Consider the following 15,664-nt stretch of genomic DNA (forward strand, 5'->3'; position numbering starts at 1 on the left):
GACTCGAAGGTTCAACGGCGAAAGGCTGTGGCAATTGTTGTGACAGCGGAAGCAATATTGAGAATGGAGTTACACCAATAAAGACAAGATTGCTAAGAAAAGGTCAAAGCAGTGGCTCTGATACCATGTTAGAAATACTGAATTCAATAGTATTGTATTTCTTACTGTAAGAATATACATGAGTGCCTTTATGTAGGAGGCATATGAGTGCAGTACAAGTAAATATGAGTGTAGTACAAGTAAGAGTGCTATACAAGTAAACTAGTTGGGCCTAAAGCCCACAACATTATACATGTTAACAGTGATAATTTAAGAGTAAAAAGTAACATATTATTGAGAGGAAATGAATAAAGTCAATGACAAACTATTTGTTGGATTATAACTTTTTTTTTTTATAACCATAATTGTTACAATTCTGACATAGGAGATGAGTGATTGTATATTATTCTTACATAAACTCATAATTTTTTCTCTGACCAGGTTAAATTTGTGATGAAATTGTGAAAAAAAGAAGTTATGACCTTAAATTTTCTGGTGACAAATATAATGGAAGTTTGTCCAAAGCAGAGTCACATTTTGTCAATGGCGTGATTGGCGTCTGACACGACTTTCTCTTTGAGTTGGACATTGGAGAAAGTTCCAAATTATTAAGCAAACAGAGGGAGTAAGGTTATGCATGTATAAGTAGAAGTGAATTATACTGCACTTATTAAGACTTAACATGGCAAGTTAAAAGAAACAAAAAGCATGGCTTCTCTTGGAGAAGTACCAGAAGGTCAAAGCCTTACACATTATATATGTTTGTTTCTCAATTCAGCATAACTTTTATTTTTGGTATATTACTAAGATACAGCAAATATTAATGGCATGTTTGGACTAACTTATTTTTAATCTTTTTTTTTTTTTTTCCAAAAAATAATGTTATTTGAAAAAATTGCACTTAAAATAAAAGTAAATTTTCCTCGAAATTTTTTGTAGTTCAATTAAAATTGTCTAGTGTTTTTGACAAAAACATATTGAATTTAAATCTCTTCACCCATTATAACTATCAAATTATGAAATAGAAAGAAAGTAGAACAAAAAAAATATTTAAAAAAAAGAGTTTTTAAAAACTGACGTTTCAAATCGCGGGGCATTGGCGTTTTGCTATCATTGCTTGCCTTTTATTTTTTAATATATAATATAAGTATTATTGATGTTGACTTTATGCTCTTGGCTGCTGTTGATTTCTTATTCTTCTAATAAAAATGGTTCAATATATAGTAGCAACTTTGTGGAGGTTGAGAAAAAGTCAAATAATTCCATTAAATATAATAACATGAAGGTTTAGAAAATGTCAAATAATTGTATATTACAATGTCATAGTCATCCCTTTATCATTCCTCCGCTAATTTGAAAGTTAAAATATTTTTCAAATTAATGAAATAGATGATACAACAATCGTGGGTAGTGACAACAAGAAACTAAGAACAAAAACAGTAACATTAAAGGTAATAAAAATTTTATTTCTCAACTGACAATTTCTGATATTAACGAGGTCAGTCAAATTATTTTTTTTTTTAAATTTATAAGAACAACTATTATAACCTGAAAATCATGAAAATATCATGATGAATTAAACGCTTCCACATTTCATGATCTTCATGAAATTGTGTACAAGGATTGAGAAAATTTGAAGCTTGATACATCCTCTCTTGGGAGGCAGCTGGACTTGCCCTCTATTGCACCTTTTTGCCTTCACTCTTAACTCTTGTGGTCGGAACTTGATATTGGCCACTCTCCTTTGATCCATATTGAAAAACCAAGCTGTGCCAAATGTGAGTATTTGAGAAAGGGAGATTGAGAGATATAAAAGAAGTTGGTTATCTCAAAATTGCTTCCAAATATCTATGCATATATAGGGGAAAAAATCATGAATATCTTTCTTTTTTTTTTTTTTTTTTTTTTTGATTGTCGAAAGAATCATGAATATGATAAATATGATTTGGACTACAAAAAGTGTGAACTTGGTATGGACGTGTTTGACAATATCATTATAGGACAAAAAATGAAGACATTCACATTAGAGAATCACAAAGGAAGTTGCATCGAACCCACAAAGGTCAGTATCTTGGGTCCGGGGACTATTTTCTGATATTGTTTTGGTGTTCAAAAGTCATAATTGAGATGGTTAATACTGTTACATAGGGAAGACTATTTAGGAAAAGGAAGACCTCGCCCCATGGTCACTATATATGTAATTATGTGATGTACTAGTTTGACAGAAGTGAAATCACTTCACTTATTCAGCAAAAAGAAGAAGAAGAAGAAATCACTCCACTTTAAATATACTCAATCTCAATAGAGAACATTCCAACTTTATGTCTCGGTGGTGGGCCCAAAGGGCCCCAGACCCCCCGACCTTAAGAAGAAAACAAGTTGGTATATTTTCTACAAACTTTCTTTCAAAAATCGTAGCCCCCTCTCTACAATTTTATGATGATTTTAATATAAGAGCATTTGCATTAGTTGTTGAAAAATAACATAAGACCCCAAATTTTTCCAACCAACCTTAAAGTGCACCTACATTGGTCTCTGTATCATTCTGCAAAAATATATTTGTGTAACAATAATTGTATAAATCAATCAATATATATATATATATATATATATATATATATATATATATATATATATATATAAAAGAAAAGACCTCATTTGAGAGAGTATAAGGTTTTGTTAAATGACGCTCTCCTTAAGGATTATCTTGCAATGAAAGATATTGACCTTTTGTTTTCTTTAGTTCATCGTTTCAAGACCATTCATCTATCTCTCACCAAGATAATTACTCTTTGTTTACTATATAAACACCAATTAAAAGATAATGACTCTTTATTTTCCTAGGTACATCGTTTCAAGACTATTTTTTTTTTCTCTTTAGGTTTTCACCTCTTGCACTTCTACTTCTTTATATACCCCTCCATAGTCTTTTACATTATCCTAACTCAAATGCACATATGAGATTCTCCAAACTAGAAAGGATGTAAACGACTTGCGGTTTTGATGAGGAGGTTAGAGGTCATTGTGGGTTTTGTGAGGGTTGTGATTTGATTCGTTGTTTGAGATTTTTGGTGTTGGAGCTTTTGTGTTGGGTTTACGATGATGCGTGACTGGATTTTTGCCAACAAGCTGAAGCCACAAAGAACCTCTTATGGGTTTGAGACTTTTGATTTGATAGATATATATGTCACTGTTTACTATTCTGTCAACTTTCAACCCTTATTTCAGTTTTTTTTTTTCACTTATTCTCTACGTTAGTCTCTTTGTATTTTTTTTTTTACTTTTACTTTGATACTAATGTATTGTATTGCACACGCATAAATGGAATAATTTTTTTCCTTATTAGTGTGAACTATTAGAATTGTATTTGAAATTATGAATGAGGTTTATAATTTAATGAATTTGAGAAAATTTGTTTATAGTAAACATGAAGTTATTTTATATAAATTTAAAAAATCGTACGAAATATTTTAGATTTTTTTTCTTGTTTTGCAATTTTCCTAATACTATATATATATATATATATATTTGTTGAATTTCCTTATACTATATTTGAACACTTGGGAGCTTGCTTCACAAATCTGTTAAACACTAAAAATATTTTGAAGATGAACATTGAGGATAATTGCTCGGATACTCTAACAAAGCTAATTAAAGAAAAGGACATACCATCAATGTGGAAAGTAAGCACTTTTATTATACATTTTTTTTTTTTTTGAGAAACACACACACACACACACACAGGAGAAGGGGGATGAGATAAGGGAATACACTCACACGTCAACACCAAAACTACATGCGGCAGTTGGTGTCACAGAGCAAGTGATAAATCCCTTCTCAATATCACACCTTACCGATGTGGGACGACTTAACAATACTGAGTATCTTTTTTTTTTTTTTTTTTTTTTTTGAGAAACACACACACACACACACACACACACACACACACATATATAGGAAAAGGGAGATGAGATAAGAGAATACACTCACACGCCAACACCAAAACTACATGCGGCAGTTGGTGTCGCGGAGCAAGTGATAAACTCTTTCTCAATATCACACCTTACCGATGTGGGACAACTTAACAACACTAAGTATCTTTTTTTTTTTTTAGAAACACACACACACACACACATATATATAGGAGAAGGAAGATGAGATAAAAAAAATACACTCATACGCCAACACCAAAACTACATGTGGTAGTTGGTGTTGTGGAGCAAGTGATAAACCCTTTCTCAATATCACACCTTACTGATGTGGGACAACTCAACAACACTAAGTATCTTTTTTTTCTGTTGAGAAACACACACACACACACACATATATATATAGGAGAAGGGGGATGAGATAAGGGAATACACTCACACGCCAACACCAAAATTGCATGCGGCAGTTGGTATCGCGGACCCAGTGATAAACCCTTTTTCAATATCACACCTTACCGATGTGGGACGACTTAACAACACTGAGTATCTTTTTTTTTTTTGTTTTTGAGAAACACACACACACACACACACACACACACACACACACACACATTATACCTTATTCTGCATACTATAACTGCGATTTAGTTTCAGTTTTTTTATATATTATTTTTAATATTAAATTTATAATATGGTATGGTCTCCTAGGAATGCCTAAGAACTATACAATTTCAATCTCATATATCAATATTAGTAAACAAGAGCCAATCAATAGTTTGAAACTACTTCTAGAATAAGAAAAATTATAAATATGAATTAACAAAAGGGAGGTTTAAAGCATTCGACAATAGTTTGGGAAAACATAAATACTATATATGTATGGTTTTAGACCCCTGTAAATTAGATTGTTTAACCTAATTAATTAACCAAGTGAATACTTAGGTTTATTATTCAGATCTAGGTTAAAACAATAACAATCATATCATGAAAAACAGCGGAAATATAAAGAATACAATGATATGATGACCCAGGAAAACCAAACCGGTAAAAAACCTGGGGCGGATTTGACCTAGCTATCCTCAAGGTAAAACAATAAAACCACTATGAAAGAATTGAAGTTTACATAATAGCGACTTAGACCACTAACATCCTATTGCTACCTCGAGTAGAAAACTTGCTACCTTGAGTAAAAAACTTAATACCATGACCCCATGATAGCTCCGAGTCCACGGACTACTCTTTTCTTTGGCCTTTGCAAAACACAAACACCAATGTTTGTGACTTTAAGATCCCACTCAAAGGTTTAGCAACACAAACTCTCTTGTTTGTGACTCCAAGACCACCCTTAAAGGTTTAGATCATCAGCACCTTTGATGACTAGAGAAGGCAACAACTTCTACAACATCGGATCTTGAGATTCTTCAAGTAATAACACCGGTAGAAGATATGAGAGAGCTTTTTAGGAACAAAACCCTAAACACAAAAGAGACACACTCTTCTCTCTCTAAAAAGCCATATAAAAACGTGCTTAGAGTTTCCTTTATATAGTGGGAGAAGTAGATCTGAAACCTTAATTTTTAATGGGCTTGAGCTGCTGTTTGGGCTTAATTAAAATTCTGCAGATACGATTTTCGATCAGTCGAGCCTGTTTCTCGATCGGTCGAACTAGGCAGATTTTGAAATCTTCTTTTTGTAGCTTGTATGTTCTTGTGTGTTCACGATTTGCTAATTGTTTTAAACTTTTAGAACCTAACAATATAAAAAAAAATGAATATTATATATGGATCTTAAAATAAAAATATAAAAATGATTTCCAAATGAAATCGCAAAGTGACCGTGCATCACGTGGGACATTAACTAGTTTACATAATTACAATAGCTATACAAATGAACATTTTAGTAATTCTTTAGATTGAGGGCAGTGGTTTTTGGTTAAGGAACAAAGAGATATGATTTAAGATAATGATAAAAATTGATAAGGTAATAGATTTTTAATGAAATGTAATGTAAAATAGATAATTTAATGTGAAGCGTTTTGAAAAGTAAGTCTATAAAATAGAAAAAAAAAGAGAGTAAGTTTTTATGCTAAAATAAGCATAAATTTTTGCATAAATTGATGTGAATGCTATAATGTAGTAAGAAATAATGATATTTTGTATCTTTGTCTTTTTTGATTGTTTGTTAATACTAATTGAATTCTTATTTGGAATTGCACGAGATATATATATATATATATATTTTTTTTTTACTTATACTCTGGTCTTCCCTAGCAAAAAATCCTAGCCCATCTCTAGTTTTAAAAGCCATAATATTGAGAGAATCAAGAAAAGCAATAGTTTAAGGATTAAAAATATATTAATTTGTTCTCATATAAAAGAATATTAAAGAAAAATCTATTCATCTTGGCGAAGGAAGGAAATTATGCTTCTGATTTTGTTATGTTATATTCTAATTCTCCTTGTATTTTGTCTCAGCTGTTAGGTGATGCTTGAGGTGTTATGTAACTTCAACTTTGCACTACTTAATTCTTCTAAAAAAAAAAAACTTTGTACTACTTAATTTTGCTTAATCTAATTATTCCCTTTAACAAAAAAAAGCTTGATAAATCGGATTCCCAGATAGTGTTTGACTTTGACTTTGACCTTCTTAAGCTACGTAGTTGATAACTTAATGTGGAGTCGCAATGTAAAACTAGGCCCTAAGAAATTGGGCCTACTTGGGCTAGGCCTAATGGTACTGGAATGACGAGAGGGCTCCTCCAATAAAGAAAGAAATAAGTATAATTCAAAGCGTAAAAATTTATAAATTTGAAAAAAAAAAAAATGAAATCCAATAAAACTTCAATAATTTTCTTGGAGAATTTTACAACATATATATAAAGGAAAATATAGCCTAGTTTTTTTATAACCTTCATGATCCCCTGCTCAAACTGTACGTAAATAGCTAATAGATTTATTCTAGGTATTATTACTTAAGCAGTTACCAACATCACCCTCTCTCTGTTGCACCATTTTGCCTTCACTTTTAACTTTTGTTGTTGGAACTTGACATTGACCACTCTCCTTTGATCCATCCTGAAAAATCAGTAAGCTATGCCAAATGTGCGTATGTGAGAGAGAGAGAGAGAAAGAAGTTGGTTATAGATAGATCAAATCTTTTTGAAATTCGCCCCCCCCCCCCCCTTACACACACATATATGGAGGAAATAAAAATAAATAGGATAATATATAATTTGGATAACAAAAGTGTCACTTTTTTATTCAATTTTTTTGGGAAAAAAAAAAACTAAAGTTTCAACATGCAGGAATGGAGACAAGGCTTTGAGTTAGGAGGGAACGAAATATGAAAAAAAAAAAAAAAAAAAAAAAAAACTCTCAACAAAGACCAAGATATAAAATCATTGTTACTTAATATGTTAGGCGCTCACTTACTATGAGTTCTTTCGACCCATAGGGTTATTGCCGCCGTTTTCCTCATATAGGTTATCATTTTTTTTTCCTTTCATCTTCCTATCTTTGTCAACCCTCTTTTTTAATGCTACCTGCCCTTCTAGGTAAGCTGTCTTTTCTAATTAAGTTCTTTAATTTCTGCAAGTTTTCCACCATCTCAACCCATTTCTCTATAATCCTTTGCATGTTTGCGACATGGCCTTCTTAGCGCCAAGTCAATCAGTTTCTCATTAGTCACCACTGTTACAATATTACCTTTACAGATATTCCTTATTCTTCTCCTAGTCCCCCTATTCTGTCATCTTCTACATACTTCCGTCTTTTTCAAAAATCACATTTTCTTAACCTTTCATCTTTCTGTAACCTGTAAGTGTGCTTTGTGGGTGTTGCATTACACTGAACTATCTGTGCATGCAATTTTCTGTTCCTCCTTATACTCTTTTCACAATGGACAACAACATTTCTCCTAGAGATGTGGGATTGACTAATAGTAGTAACTCTGACATCGAATCCGACCTGTTGGATGAAGAATTAGAGTCAGATCTTTTACCCAGTGATGAAGATGAAGCTTCATTTGCGAGGCATGGGCTGGTAGTAGAGCCTGATATTGAGGATGTCATAGCCCAAAGGGAGTTCTGGAACCATTGTGTAATTGGGTTTCTACTGGACTATAGGAAGTTTTCTATTCCACGATTACAACACCTGATCAACTCTGCATGGAGAATTAGAAGGGTGGTTTCAATTGTAGGAAAGGAATCATACTTTTACATCTTCCATTTTGAGTTCATAGAAGATCTAATGCACATCTGCACAGAAGGACCATGGGCAGTTGATGGAGCTCTTTTGGTTCTGGAGTGTTGGAGACCAACCTTGTGATAGGGAACCTCCAACTCAATTTCATCACTATCTGGGTTCAATTTCATGGGTTACCTTTGGAGTATCAATACCAGGAATTAGCGGAGAAGATGGGCCAGTTGATGGGTTTAGTGGAAAGAGTGGATTGGTAAGACAAAATCCCAAGAAACATCCATTTTATGTGAGTGAAAGTGAGAATTGACCCATGGCTACCAGTAATTGCTGGGTTCATGCTTAGGCTTGATGATGAGTCTCAAGTATGGATCTAGTGTAGACATGAAAGGGTGCATAAATTATGTACTTGATGTGGTCTCATAGGACACACACGAGGACAATGTACACAAAGCATGGAGAATTTGGAACTAATGCTGTTCAGATAGAGGTTACGAATCTAGGTACTTCACCAGGTAGAATATAGGTTTGATGCTCTACAGCCCCAGTTTACTAATGACCTTCATGCCTACCACAATCGAAGAAGGAGATGGACAACTCAAGTCCGTTTTGGACATGTGACCCATTCACCTGACTAGGTAACTCCTCATCCCCCTAATTTAGAGTATCCTAATCCTAGCACCCCAAGCTCACCCTTGGCACAACATGTAGCCTCATTCTCAACTACCTTACAGCCAACCACTAACACAGATACTCTACACTTATCCATTCAGTCCTTAAATCTTAACCAACCCAACCAAAACCCATCTGACCCTATGCCCAATCGTGATAGTTCCTTGGTTGTTGACCTTGGACCTCACACAATGGCTCCATCCCTAGCAAATTCTTTGGCCTCAAAAGAAACTAGGACAAACTTATATGGCACCAATAACCCTTTGCATGCTAGTCTTCCTCCATTACAACAAAATCTTATTATGGAACTCAAGATGCTTCTTTCTCCTTTAGACCACCTTGGCAACCCTTCCCCTTACACTTTCATAGAGTCATTGGTTTAGAGAGTAAATAGAGGAAGATTCAGATTTATATTGGGAGACTCTAGCAATGGGCCTAGTCTTCTAAACCCTCAAACAGGACAAAATGGGTCTGCACAATCAGATCAAGTAGACTTCCCTACAGACTCTACCCAAATAAAGAGTGATGGGCCTAATCTAATAGATACTGGCCCATTTGAGCTCCTGACCCTAGGCCCCAGACCCTTCTTACCCAATATAAATCTACCTCCTTTTATCCTCACTGTAGGACTCTAGTGTAATGAAAGTGAAGACACATCATTAGGGGACATACCACGACTGAGTTCAAAGAAAAGAATTACGAAGGAGATAGGAAAGTTTGGGAGAAACATCAAACATAAGTTGCTATGTGGCTTGTTTGACCAAGATATCAACCAAATCCAAATTGATTCTGATCAAAGGAATGATGTAGATGCTGGGAGGAGTGCAGGGCTTAGGGAAGCTGACCTTCAACAGCTTCCCCAATAGCAATGAGAGTTTTAAGCTAAAATTTTAGAGAGCTGGGTAGCCCCTCTGCAGTTCTGCAATGCCAAAAAAAGGCCCAGGAGCATGCTTGTTATCATCTTTTTAATGGAAACCAAGTTAGCTAAAGACAAAGGAGATGGAATTTTGAAGAAAGGTGGGTTTTGGAACAGCTCGAAGGTTCCTCGAGAAGGCTTGAGTGGTGGTCTGTTGCTAGGATGGATGAGAAACCAAAGTTTCAACATTCAATACAGTTCCAAACACCCTATCCATGCCAATCTCCTTGATAAGAAAGGTACCCCTTTATCTATTTCTTTTGTGTATGGACATCCAAATCAAGCTAAGAGGGAGGAAGTGTGGAATGAACCAAGACAGTTGAGGAATGTAGTCCACAAAAACTAGCTTTGCATAGGTGATTTCAACCAAATATTATCATAGGAAAAAAAAAAAAGGTTTTAATCATAGGAGAGTTGAAGGTGCAGAGAGCTTTAAACAAACATTGTTTGAATTAGGTCTTTGTGACCTTGAAGCAAAAGGGAAGAAGTTTACTTGGATGAATGTTCATGATGATGATACTTTTGTAATGGAGAGGCTAGATAGAGCTTTTGCCTCGGTTGAATGGATCAATTTCAACCTTCATTATGCTCTTAGAAACTTACCTATACTTAGATCTGATCATGGTCCTATCATCCTTGATTTTGAATTTAGGCAGCCTTTTAGGAAAAGGCCCTTTAGGTTTGCAAAAAATGTGGTTTGCACATGAGGATTGTAAAAATGTCGCCCAAAATGCTTGGAGGATTGACCCCCAAGGCTCGAGAGTGTTCCAGCTACAACAAAAAATTAAGAATGTTAGGAAAGAATTCTCTGTTTAAAATAGAAATGTCTTTGGCAAGGTGGAAAGGGATTTGTAGGGGAAAAAAAAAAGGAAAGACTTTAGGAGATATAGTATTCCATCAGAACAATATAGGATATTAGAGTGGAGAAGGAACTCAGAGAAAATATTGAAAGTCTGATGAGAAAAGAGGAAATCATGTGGGCTCAGAAGGCTAGGAGTACTTGGATCATTCAGGGAGATAAAAATACAAGATATTTTCAGGCAGTGGTTAAGCAAAGAAAAGCTAGGAATAGGATTGTACAAATCAGGACAGTTGAAGGAAACCAATTAAAAGAGTTGGGGGATATTGAGAACTATATGGTGGAATACTTTAGAACCAATACAATGAGGCTAGTACCAAATCTGTACAGGAGCTTATGAAGGAGTTGGAAACATTGGAGATACCAAAACTTGATATCAACTAGCAACATGAGCTTGATAGACCAGTGTTTGATGCTAAAATTGAATGGGTAGTCTTTCAGCTTGGACCTTATAAATTTCCTAGACCAGGTGAGATTCCATTTTTCTTCTATCAAGAGCTTTGGAGTATAGTAAGACAACATATACTCAACTATGTCCATGCCTTCTTCCACTCAAGTTCACTACTGAAATCCCTTAATCAAACCTATGTTACCCTTGTTCCTAAGGTCAGTTTCCCAGAAGAAGTATCTCACTTTAGACCCATTAGTCTCTGTAATGTCACTTACAAAATCATTTCTAAAATTCTGGTTTCCAAATTAAAACCTTTCACGAATATGCTAATTTCTCCCTTCCAGAATGCTTTCATTTAAGGTAGAAATATTACAGATAATATCCTTTTGGCTCATGAGATCTTTAATACCCTTAGGAAGAAGAAGAATAAAAAGAAAGGGTTTGGTGCTTTGAAAATTGATATGTCTAAGGCTTATGATAGAGTGAATTGAAATTTCCTTAAGGTTGTTCTTTTATCCATGAACTTTAGTGCCATTTGGGTTAACTGGATAAAGGAGTGTGTTACTTTTGTCCAGTATTCTTTGCTAATTAATGGAAGCCCTACCAACCCCTTTAATCCTTATAGAGGATTAAGACAAGAGGACCCCATCTCACCTTATCTTTTCCTTTTCTGTTCAAACATTCTGTCTATTACTCTATTAAAGGAAGATTATAAGAAGAAGATTAAGGGTATCACTATTGGAAGAAATGGAGTCTCTTTTCTCACATTTTATTTGCGGATGATTTCCTTTTCTTTTTCCAAAATGACAAAAAATCTCTAGTTAACCTCAGGAACACCATTCGTTGGTATTGTTCTATCTTAGGACAATGTATCAACTTTGAGAAATCAGACCTGTTTTGTTCTCCAAACATACCTCAGGAGATAAAGGATTCCCTTGCTCTCTCCCTTCAAGTAAACATGATGCAGAACCCTAGTAATTATCTAGGTATAAACTTCAAACTTAGAGGGAGGAGGGTAGCTGACTTCTAGGACATCATAGACAAGATTTAGAACAAACTTCAAGGATGGAAGGCCAAGCTTCTTTCTCAAGCTGGCAGAACCACCTTAGTATTTTCTGTGCTCCAAGCTATGTCTTTGTACACTTTCTCTTGTTTCAAAATCCCTGAAGATGTCTGCAACAAACTTAATGCCATAACTAGGTCCTTCTGGTGGGGATATGAAATGGAAACTAGGAAAATCCATCTAGTCAATTGGGCGATCATATTTCAACCAAGATGCAAGGGGGGCCTTGGTTTGAAGAAATTTGGCTTGATAAATAAAGCTATGATTGTTAAATAGTATTGGAGGATACAACAGTGCCTAAATTCCTCATTAGCCAAAACCTTTAGAGCCAAATATTATCCTAGGTCCACTCTCAAAGATTATAAGCCCAAACCATATCACTCCTAGACTTGGAGAAATGTTGCAGTCCCTCAGGTGAATTCTTTAAAGGAGGGTCGATGGGTGTTAGGAGATGGTCATCATATCCCTCTTACTCATCAAGATTGGTTTAAATGCTCAAACCACTCTCTAATAAGGAATTTTCTCCTTGATGGTACAGTGGCAGATTTGATAGATCAGAGCTCAAGAACTTGGGAGACTAATTTGATCAAGAAGCTATATCACCCTGATACTTGCATAGAAATTTTGCAATTGCCTATTCCCAAAGTTGCTGGTAGTGAGGATAAACTCTTATGGAGGCACACATTCTCAGGGAAATACAGAGTCAACAAAGCTTACCTCATGCTTCAACAACGATGTCAGTCTCCTAGGATGCAAGGAGGAAGGCCAAATAGACTACCCAAATCAGTGTGGAAACTTATTTGGAAAGTGCAAATCCCTTACAAAATTCTGACATTCATTTGGAAAATTTTGCATGGGAGTTTGCTTGTGATTGAGATTTTAAATAAGAGAGGCATGAGGAGACCTAACCTTTGCCTTATGTGCAATGAGGAGGAAGAAACTATAGACCATTTATTCCTTCACTGCACTTTTGCAAGAGCTATCTGTAGTGGCTCCAATCTAGAAGTTAGAACCTTGGATCTGATCCATAATTCAGTGGCACATTGGGTAACATCTTACATTTAGCATAAAGTGAACAGAGACAATGACAAAATGTTCTTCATCCAATATCTCTTTACAATCTTGTGGACTTTATGGGGTCATCGAAATATGGCCCTACATCAGGGGAAATCTCCCAATCCAATTGAGGTTATTCTAACAGCTCAAACTCTCACTTGTAGGTATCGAGATGCTTTCCAAGCAGAGCAGAATTAGCAGCACTCAGACACTCAACAATTCCAACAGAGGCGCACTAACCAGGGATGGCAAAACATGATCAAGGTAGCAACTCATTGGAACAGGAAGACTAGAAGGAGCGGTTATGCTTTTGAGGTGAAAATTGTGGAGGGAGCTGTTATACTCAGAGGTGGTGAAAGCAATGGAAAGAAATCCCTACATTTGTCTATCCAGGAGGTCGTGGGAGATGCTATCATCAAGTCTGAGGAATTGGGCTATACCAAAATGCTTATCCTTTGCAACAATAGGAGAATTGTTCAGATCCAATGGTCGCTAGTACAGGACAGCCTATGTCCAGCTTTGGTTATTTTCAGATTATATGGACAGATTAGGGGCAGAGTTTATTTTTGAAACCAATATTATGTTGTGAAGGAATTTGTAGTATAGGTTGTTGCATTATTATTGAATGTATGGGGCAGCTTAGAGTATAGTCTTCAGAATTAGGAGGCCTACTATTTCCCAGGAAATTGAGTAGGACCAAGAACATTCCTTTCTTAGAAAGTACGTAAATTGAAAACTAGGTGCCTGAACCAACCACAGGAGTAAATGGAGCTACTCTTTGGACTGCAAGTTGGTATTTTTGGAGCAAATTTGTCACTAAAATGTGGATTGACGAAATTGAGAGCACACATATCGAAGAGTTCAGGTCTAATTTATTATTAATAGGCTTCAGGCACATGATGCACTTGCATGAACCTGATTGTTTCCCAAAAAGATGGAATAGCTAAATAATTTAGATCCTCATTATTTTAGCTTCATCTATAAGGTGCACTTGCATGAACTTGAATTTAAGCAGATAGCTGAAAGGATGGATACATGCTAATACCATTAGATTATATTCGGTTTATGTTACTAATAGCATCCACAACAGTGAAGCTAAAAATTTAGCTTTTTAGCTCCACAAAAAGTTACTTTATCTATTTTACCTACTCACTTTACAAAACATGCTGCAGCAGTGGATTTATTTTAGCTTTCAACACAATAAAATTTGATGCTGTATAAATACCACAATTTTATCTTCTTTTAATTTGATGCTGTAAATTGCAAAACTAAATAATAATAAAAATGGAAATTTTCAAACATGTACATTTACATAGCCACTCCAAGGCACTCTACCTCTTCGGATATTTTGGAGATTGATGCTCTTGCTCCATGAGCCACTTAGCTAGTTGTCAATGATGACAACTAAGACACCATTTTATCGTTATTTTGAACCATTTTTCTTAGAAAACTGGCCTTCATGAAAATTGATTTGATTTGGGTTTGTGCAGATATGCATATTCAGAGGAGACAGGGGATGACTTTGAAGAGGAGGCTATCTTGCTCACTGGAGGTGGAATAATGGTGGCAGGAGATTTGGCCACCATGCTAGAGATAAAAGAAAGGATTTTGAGTAGGACAAGGGAGAATAACACGGCCTCTCTCTTTTCCTTGTATTCCATTTAAACACCACAGGCCAAAAAAGCATGTTTATCTTCCAGGAGTTATGTCAAATCTTTATTTTTATATCTCCTGCAATTTTGTTTAGTGGACAGACAATAACGTGCTGTGCCTAAATGGCAATCAACAACCTGAGTTTCATAGATATAAGATACTCGAAGGTTTCTCTTCGTAGGTAAACATTCTACATCAATATGTGCTTCCAAGAATAAATTGGGTTTCCAAGACAAGTTAGAAAGCAAGGAACTCTTTCCAGATGCTAAACCCCAACTCTATCCCCGATTTATTCTTGTTTGTACATGCATTAATGCCTCTACTCCCAGTTTCTGGCTTATGGAAATCGATGAGCTTGGGATGAGTTCAGAATGCAAACATATCTTGACCGCTGAAGAACAAATTTATGTATTTTCATAGTGGGATAGATGCTACCGCAATGGGATGTTTCAGTATGAATGTGGTGCTGCAGTTATATAGGAAACAAGTTTGAAGTTTGAAAAAGTATTTCCTCCATATTTGGAGTTTCTGTACACTAGAAATTGATGGTTGATTGGAAGCCCAAATGTAATTATATATGTCTTCACACACGTATATACAGCCTTGATTCTTCATCTTTATCAAGTTCTCTTCTTCTTCTTCTTCTTCCTTCTTTTTTATTTTTTTATTTTTTATTTTTATTATTCATAATTGTTTTGTTCTGTGTAACTGTGTTTGTAATAGACATTTTACATGGGTACAATTAGGGGTGACAATTGGATGGGTTGAGTAGATTTTGGGTTGGGTCATAAATAAGTTGGATAATAAGTTATTCATTTAACCATTTGTTACTAAATATAAATTAAATACCCATTATCTACCCAACCCATTTAATCATCAACCCAGCCATT

The 15,664-nt window shown here is 35.1% G+C and overlaps 1 long non-coding RNA gene across 2 annotated transcripts; it reads left to right on the plus strand.

Moving 5' to 3' along the window:
- Positions 1 to 9,480: 9,480 nt before the first annotated feature.
- LOC142630394 (uncharacterized) lies at positions 9,481 to 15,421 on the plus strand. 2 transcript variants are annotated; one of them, XR_012843298.1, is made up of 3 exons: positions 9,481 to 9,991; positions 13,286 to 13,986; positions 14,612 to 15,421. It is a non-coding gene; the product is annotated as an uncharacterized LOC142630394 (long non-coding RNA). The 2 variants fall into 2 exon arrangements; XR_012843299.1 differs by having other exon boundaries at positions 13,286 to 13,616; positions 14,612 to 15,418.
- Positions 15,422 to 15,664: the final 243 nt, after the last annotated feature.

The sequence above is a fragment of the Castanea sativa genome, chromosome 4 (assembly GCF_040712315.1).
Source record: "Castanea sativa cultivar Marrone di Chiusa Pesio chromosome 4, ASM4071231v1".
NCBI classification, from domain to species: Eukaryota; Viridiplantae; Streptophyta; class Magnoliopsida; order Fagales; family Fagaceae; genus Castanea; species Castanea sativa.